This window comes from Centroberyx affinis, unplaced genomic scaffold (assembly GCF_046629955.1).
Source record: "Centroberyx affinis isolate AG114_WGS23_722 - 3 ecotype Tasmania unplaced genomic scaffold, CSIRO-AGI_Caff_v1 ptg000893l_1, whole genome shotgun sequence".
In the NCBI taxonomy this organism is placed as follows: domain Eukaryota; kingdom Metazoa; phylum Chordata; class Actinopteri; order Beryciformes; family Berycidae; genus Centroberyx; species Centroberyx affinis.
The window spans coordinates 249,306-258,324 of NW_027279481.1; positions in this window are offsets into that span (position 1 = coordinate 249,306).

Sequence of the window (9,019 nt, forward strand, 5' to 3'; positions counted from 1 at the left end):
ACAGAGAGAGAGAGAGAGGGAGGAGAGAGAGAGAGAGAGAGAGAGAAAGAGAGAGAGAGAGAGAGAGAGAGAGAGAGAGAGAGAGTCTTTGTGTGTGGTTCAGCCGGAGGGGTTTTTGCTGGGTCCAACACCACTTGATAAAACTTTGCCAGAGAGAGATGGAGACAGCAAGGGAGGAAGAGAAATGGAAGAAGAATAAGACAGGACGTCGAAGGTCTCTCTCTTCCACCCCCTCCCACTTATTACTCATTCCACCTAACTGTTTGAATAAGGATTCAATGGAGACTGTACACAGGACGTTCTGCTCAGTCCCCCTTCCAAGCACGTAGCGCACAATATTCCTCAGATCTCATGAGCCAGGATGAAAGGACAATTTGAACTTTTTCTCTTATCCGCTGTATCAGACACAACCTGTCTTTTCGCCTTAGATTTTCTTACCCTCACTACAGCAGCTCCCATCAGAGGATATGGCAGTGCAGTATTGATCTATAAGGTGGAAGAAAGGAAGGAGGGCCTGGGTTTTCATACCTCTCTCTGTGTGTGTGGAAATAGCACCTGAAGTCCACTTACTGCTGTGCAGCAGGAATCCCACGGCAGCAGAAGTGAATGGCTGCTAATTGAATGAGAGATGAAAAGGACAGTGGTCGTACCTGTTCAGTGCCCCCTCCTCCTGTCTAATAACACTTGGTTTTTCATCTGACTTTTTCTCCTCCACATTTATAAAAAGCCCTTCTCCACATAAAGAGACTCGCTCTTTAGATATATAATGAAAATTGCTGGTGACTAAAGAAAATTGGCAAAATCCTTTGGAATGAAAATACCTGGCTTAACATCAGTGCAGAGAGGAGAACCTCAGTGGAAGAGAATCAAGTATATTTGATTTTTTTTTTATGCGTGCAGGGATAGAGACATCCTACTTAAAACTGTAGTCTTGAGAGGTTATACCCCACAACATTTTTATTTGTGGACTGGACAGGACATAAAAGGACAGTTGGGCCCACAACAGGACATTTTTCCAAGCGTGAGACCTCCAGAGTGTACAAAGGAACGCATACCTCTTGGTGAGTACAATATCATCGTTTAATGGTTAAATTTGTTATAAGTAAAAATGATAGTGTGAGAAAAAAAAATATTCTGACAGCTGTATAAAAAATAACACTAACAAAAAATAAGAAACAGTCTCCTTCTCGGTAACAGTGTTATCAAAAGGTAACATCTGTGTTCAGAAGTGCATGTGTGTTTTTAAACTGAACACAGAAGCTCTGTGTTGTAGTTGATCTCCTCAGTCAGCTCTCAACAGGAGCCCTGGGGTGTGATCATACTGTCAGTGACTGCTGGAGGAGTTAGTTGTTGTTGCCTGTACCAGGCAGCGTATTAAAGAAAGATTCCCCCTCGCCTGCCAATCTCCTGGCACAGAGAGGGAGACTGGCGCCTCTCTATGCTTCAGCCTGGCAGCGACCCATGCTTACAAAATGGCCGATTCCTGTCTGCCAGCTGTCTCCCTCAGCCAAGATGGCGCTCGGTCGCCTTTTAATGCCCGCTGTTTGCCATCTGCCCTCTAATTGTTAACGGCTATGCAAATGTCTTGTAATTGCATTTGCATGTGCTTGATACTTAACCCCTCCCCCCTTGATTGTAAATAATAGCGCTAGTGTAAAAGGAAAAAAAAGGAAAAACAATCCCGCGCGGTTGCTGAATGAATACATAGCAGGAACAATTAGCAAATGAATGTTGCCTGTTGTTGCCCTCCTCTTTACTTCTCTTTAATCTCACCTTATTCTTCATGCGAATCATTGATAGCGTTTTCTTGCTTTTGATGCTAGCTGAAAAATGGAGCGTCACCCCGTCTTTCACTCAGCCAGCTATTCTGAGACGCTGATGTGTCTTCTCATTGTGCCATATGTGACATCTGTGGTTGGCTGCATTAGCAGGGTACCCAGCCTCCTCTGACAGGCAAAGCACACACTGTAAAGGAGAGCAAGAGCGAGAGAGAGGCATAACATAATGACCTCATTAGCATGCTCAGCACTCCCCGCTATAGGCCCTGGTGCGCTGCTGCGCCGTGGGACCCACCGGTGTACGCCCTTCTCACAGCACTCAGCATGCAACATTGTGTTCTCCCCACACAATGCGGCGCTTCATACAGGCTTTATTACGCCTTGTCAAAGCGCAGGGGGATCAGGGGTATCAGTGCAGAAGCAGCAGGATACGGGCTGTGTACGTGGAACAGGAGATGTATTGGTGCTTTATGGTCTTAATGTGGTGTTAGCTGTGCTGATGGATCCACTGTTGCTGTTGTTGTGCATTGACATGTGTGTTTGTGTGTGTGTGTTTATGTTTGTGTGTCTGAATATGTGCGTGCTATATATCTGTGTGTATGTGTGTGTGTGTGTGTGTGTGTGTGTGTTTGTGCAATTGTCCGTTTCGCTGTGGACTCCCAAGGCATTCGTGGCTGTTTTCACCTGTCAGTGCTAATTATTGGAGAGCGGTTTTGGTGAATTGTCTGTGTCCTGGAAATAGGCTATCATCCACTCTGAAGACCTACTGTATGGGTGTCTATGTCTCTCTGTCCGTCTGTGGCAGCGCAGCCTTGAACTTCACAGCAAGGATTGGACACACACACACACACACACACACACACACACACATGCACACACACACTCTCTCCTCTCAGCGGGAGCCCATGACAAGAGAACCAAAGCGCATATAGGCGGTTTTCTTGTTTATCGACACACTGGGCTGAGGCAGCCAGCTATCAGTGCTGAAACGTATAGCCAAGTCACAGGTCACACTCCTGATTTAAAACCTATAGTGGAATTCTATGGAGAACTTATTGCTTCCTTCTGACAAAAGGCTGAAATAGGACATTGTTTTGCCGCTTCAGCGTGAATGTAGTCTTCACTTGTCACACTTGGGCATGGACTGGCTCTTTGCATTGCTGGCATGGTGTGTGTTAGTGTGTGTGTGTGTGAAAAAGAGAAATAGCAAGAGTGTGAAATACGTTTGACAATCAATTGCTGTTAACCATCCTTTCATAGCGTGAAAACAAAAGCACCGTGATCCATTTATAGTGAACGGAAAGATTCTGCCAAGCTTCATACCACTGATATGCACCGCCATACATTTTCTACCATTGCAAATATGTATTATTTAACATCTCCAAATGGCTGCTTACAGAGCAACGGGTGACATTTGTAAAATACGGGCTATATTTTGTCCTTGAAAGCTGTTGGTGGATTGCCACATTGCCCTGAATTGTCTTGTAAGTAGTGTGGTAAACAGTGAGGCAGGACCGCACAGCGCTGAAGGTAGCAGACGTGTGCTGTCATTTACCGATTCAAAGGAGGCTGCTCCACCCCCCATTATCTTCCTCTCCATCGGGCTGAGGCAGTTTTAATCAAGCCTCTTGGTCTAATCTGCCTATAGTGACACTGATGAGACGGAGGTGGAGCTGAGCGGGTTTCGTTTTAGACCCCACGCTAGCTGGCGTTAGCCTGGGGGGGCTGCAGGCTACTGTATCCTTTTGTGGGTAAAATGGCAGTCAAGAAGACAGGCAGGCAGGCCGGCGCACATCACTGTGTTGCTCTCACTGTGTGGCGGGCTGGAAGGCATCAGCTAAACAGACCAGATTGAATTTGTTTCATTTATTCGTTAATTTGTTACATTTTTATTTTACCTATTTTTCCAGGTTAGTTAACCCCTTTGAAATGTAGGTTCTCTTTTACAATGGGGACCTGGCCAAGACAGCAGCAGCACATTATGTTACAGATAGCACAACAACAATAAAAAAAAAAAAACCCAACACAATTCATAGTAATAGACAAAGACAGAGACAAACAGGGATGGAGAGAGAGACAAGAGAAAGACAGAGAGAAAGCAAAAAGAGACAGACAGAGGAAAAACAGTTCGCAGAGTCCAAAAATGTCAAACGTAAAAATGTAAAACGCGTCCTAACGTCTTGGATGTGGATGTGTGTGTGTTCACTACAGAAGGGTGGGGTTAGACAGAGGGATGGACGACAAGCCAGGGGAGGTGGGGTGTCTGGGTGGGACACCAAGTCTTTATGAGAAGAGGGGAGGAAAAAAGGGGAGAGAATAGTTTGTCTGGGTCACAGGGGGGTGAAAGGGTGTGTGTATGTGGGGGGGGGGGCAGTTTTATTCTTCATTTGCATATTCAGAACAGCTAGGGAGGCCATATGTTTTATGGAGCGCCAGACGAACATAACACCCTACCTTACATGCTAGTCTGCCACTGCAACTGTTACATACGCACGCATGCACAAGCCCAAGCCCAAGCACACACATACATGCACACACACACACGCGCGCACACACACACACACACACACACACACACACACACACACACACACACACACACACACACACGCACACACACGCATGCCAATCCATATCAACTGCCATTTGGGTATGAATGTGTCCATTCACACTTACTCACAGAAAAAAAAAACCCTCTCCACCACCATCTCTCCTGCAGAAAGCTTTTATGCTAATGACGGTTACAGCCATGTGTGTTACTACGCTGCTGCAATTATGCATAATTCAGCACAAAGGGAACAGACAGGCTGGGTACAGTAGATCCTGCTTCAGCCGGACGTACTGCAGGCAGGCAGAATATTATTAGACTAGGTGTGTGCATGTGCTTGTGTGCAGGTGTGTGTGTGTGTATGCCTGCATGCATGTGTGTGTGTGTGTGTGTGTGTGTGAGGGAGCAAAAAACTTAGAAAGTAGGCAATACCCACACCTTTCTATTCTCATAGGCTCTACTGCTAAGACCAAACAGATTCACCAGTAGTGCTTAGGCCACATACTGACACATCAAATTCAAAACCAAATTATTTTAACAAACAATTTTGGTGATTGGTAGTATTTAGGTAAATTATGCACATTTGCATCTTTGAATATTTTAATTTGTGATAATAATTCTGGCAAAATGATGAATACATATTAAATGTCTTTTGTCAAATACCATTTCTTGTTATGCTCAGAATGTCGCTTTGCTGTGCTAGCTCCCAAGGAACTAAGCATGTGCGTAGTTTTCATCAGATTGTTACATGATTGAAAATATAATTTGGTCAGAGTCCTCCTAACATTTATTGTGAACATCATCATATACTAGAAAAAACAAAAACAAAAAAAACACTGACCAATATTTAGATAAGGCCCAAGTCTCAGATTGAGGCAGTTTTATTCATTTCTAAACACCAGGAATGTTTTTGGGGTATTTACTGTAGTCTTTTTCTGGAGCAGTTGGTGTGTGGACTGTTCATTTGTGTGTGAATGTCGTCCGGTCCTGTGAAGCTTTCCTCATTCGGACTGCCCACTGCTTTTTATTTGCTTAGGTATTGATTGAATGTGTTCCACCCACTGAAGTAATAGTTGCTGAAAGCATTTACAGCCATTGCTCAATTCACCCAGACCCATTCCACATTTCTCTTCCTTCTTTGTTGTGGTCAAACAAATAAGTGGGATGTTCTGTCTCAAACCACTTTATCATTCAAATGAAAAAAAATAATTTGAATGTGTGCTCTGCACTGCATTGATATGTTTTTGAATACATCAGAAAAAGGTAAATTGGTCATTTTTGACTTGTCATTTTCAAATACTTCCCTCATATGAAGATGCTTTCAAAAATATAGTTAGCTTTGCAGTTATTTGTTGCATGGAAGTAAAAACATTTTATTGTGAAGAAATTGCTGTGTCTAGATGATCAAGGACACTTATTTTTGTAGGTGCATGTTTTCATGGATTGCACTTTGCATTTTGCAAAATTCTTTCTACATGTATGAAAGGAATTAATTTCCATAAATTGCTTGATTTCTTTTTTTTTTTTTTTTGCAGTGAAGAGGACCATCCATTATTTCCTACAAATTAAGCCATTTGCGATTTTCTTTGTACAATTTCCAATAATTCAGATAATTAGCGTATGTATTTGTAACACATATCTTTTCTGCCTGTCATTTAATGACACAAATTGTACTTTTGACCAAAATCTTTTTCTGGTCCTTGAAGTAACAGCAGTAAGTTTATTTTTTCAAGCTGCACTTGGCAGACCGAACTAAATTCATTTAATTGATACTCAAGCAAATTCCTGGTGTGAAACTACTCACCTTAGGAAGTGATTCCTGAAACAAGCGTTGCTGCTGCTGCTATTTTAGAGCTGCAACACTGAACCCCAATTCTGATTACAGACTCGGGGAAAAAGAGTCAGGCATTTATCCAAGTCACTGATTATGTCATTTCAACAGGCTGCAAACACTCAGACGGGCTAGACAGCTCTGAGGGGAGAATTATGAAGCCGGAGCGGAATGGAGGCTGTATGAAAAGGAAATGAAAATGGAGTAGTGCTGTATGTGTGATTAAACTGCCTGCTCGCTAGCAAAAGGCCACGCTGGAGTAGCACAGGCCTGAGATTTGGCCATAATGAAAATGTGAGGGTGGAGGGGTTTGAACCCCCTGAATGACGTGTATGTACACACACACACACACACACACACACACACACACCCTTACACATGCATTATATACAGTACGTATATGCTCATGCTGAATGGTTTATGTGAGAGAGACATTGAGAGAGACTGCAGATGCAATTTGAGAGATTTTAGACACCAAGCAAGAAACCAGATGAAGTAAAATCACAGAGTGGAAACAAAAGCTGAAAGAAAGAAAAGCTTCACTAATTATAAAGGAAGCATTTTGATTAATGTTTAGCCGATAATTCATACAAACCACAGAAAATCCTGCAGAAGTGGTTGCCATTAGAAACAGGCAGACAGGATCACGGTAGCCGACCACATAAATATTAAATTCTACCATTCAGATGTAGAGGCAGCATCCCGGTCACCAAGCGTGGGAACAGGCGAAATGATTAGGGGATGAGGGGGTGTGGGTGGCGGAGGGGGTTGTGCTCAGGCCGTGGCTAGACGCCCCAGCTGCACTGACTTCCATTCAGAAGCAGGTGAGGAAGGACCTCAGGGGTCAAGGTCAGGGGGGTGGGGGGGTATCACTGGGAAGGGGGGGTCGTCTGCTGTGCATCCCTGGCTGGCTGTCTGGGTGCTGCTAGGTGCTTCTGTTTGCTTATTTTATAAGCTGCTTCTTATTGCTTCGCTCTGGGGACAGCTTCAGCGGAGAGGCAGGGGAACCCAGCCCCCTCCGCCAGCCGCTGGCCCGGCTCCAGCCAGCCATCAGCCAAATCTGGCCAGAAATCTGTCCTATAGCCTCGTCAACCCGCTGGTCAAACAACCCCCAGCCCAACACAGTCAAACCCAGTCAGACACTATGACAGCCCCCCTTGTCTGTCTCAGTCTGGTGCCTCCTGTAATTTAACATGTTGGCTCAGGGTTCATCTTATGTCCACGCCACAATCAGAAGTGTATGTAATGCATGAAATGCACTTATTTCAATTGCTTTGGCTGTATCCATAAGAGACTAATTGTAGGCTACTCTCAGGGTGTTACAGAGATGTTTTGCAATGATTTTTTAAATAATTACATTTTGATTCAAATCTAATTTCTGTTTCATCCTGGGTGTGACAAAATAAGGATTCAGTATAATGTGGTTATGATTGTTCTCCCATTGTACTTTTCAACATTGTACTGCTTAGTATCATTTATACTGCATCCCCAGTCCTGTGGTAATCGAGGAGATCTCGGTCATTTGCTAATTGCATCCGTTGTAATATTCCATTCTTTACAGTATGTGACATTTTCTTGATGAAATCTCCCATCAATAGTAATCCTCTTTATTGGTTAAATGCAGTTGGTCACTGTATCATTGCCATTTCATCAAATCATCTCTGGGGCGAGTGCATGAGCTTGCGGCGCATTACGCTGCTTTGAAATAAACAGTGCAAGCCCTTTAAGAGGAGGGACTGCAGCACACGAGATCCTTGGCGGAGGAGAGGAAGAGTAGAGGGGAGGAGAGAGCAGAAGAGAGGAGGAGAGGAGAGAGGAGAGGAGAGGAGAGAAAGAGGAGATCTGGAGGGAGGAAGGAGAGAGAGATGGCCAGGTAAAGGAGGGAGAACGAGGGGGAGAGATGAGGAAAAGAGAGGATGGAAGAAGAGAGGAAAGGAGTGGAGGAGAAAGAGAAGTGGAGAGGAGTGGAGACTCAAGCTAACCCACCCTGCGGTAGCCAGCTTCCATTCTTCATCGGGGACTTATGCTTCATTAGACTGTCTGAAAGAAAGACCCGCTTTCCCTCATCACCTCAATAGACCGGTCCCCCTTCTCTTCCACAGCCTGAAGGGTATTCCTGCAAAACCCACCTCCCTTACCCCCCGTTTCCCCCCCACCATCCCTGCTCCTAATCGTCTCAACTCGCGCTGAAATCAAGCTTAGTAACGGCAGTTTTGTGAGCCCCTCTGGCCCCCCCACCCCCTCCGCACCCCTCTCCAACACCCCCCCCCCCTCCTCCTATCATCCTCCGATCCCCACCAGCTCCCCTTCTCCGCTCATTCACTCACCTTGGTCAGACACACCACCCACCCACTGCTTAAATCCCTATCAGCATGTCAAGTAAATGTCTGCCCAGCTGGGGTTGACACACATATGCACACACACACACACACACACACACACACACAGACACACACAAATATAGATGCACTGCACACACAATCTTTTGCTTGCTTCTGGGGTTTAGCCTTCCTCCCTGCTGACCCTTTTCACCCGTCTTTTGCTCTCTTTCCCCTCTCCCTGCCTCTCTTTCCCCCTCTGCCTCTCCTAAGGCAGTGTTCTGACAGGATGGTTTGGCTAGCTGACTATATCTGCAAGAGGTTTATCAGAGGAGTTCCTCCACTGTAGCCTACCTACTCCACTGTAACCTACCTAAACCCTATTTTTATTTTTCAAAATTATCATTAAAACCACTGCTCAAACAGGCAAATGTTACCTCACTCCGCGCTCACCTTCAAACACCATCTGTTTGATTAAAGGTTACTGGAATCCGATCTTCCAAATTTGTTACAGTAAAATCTGGTGAGTTTATCTTCTAATAAA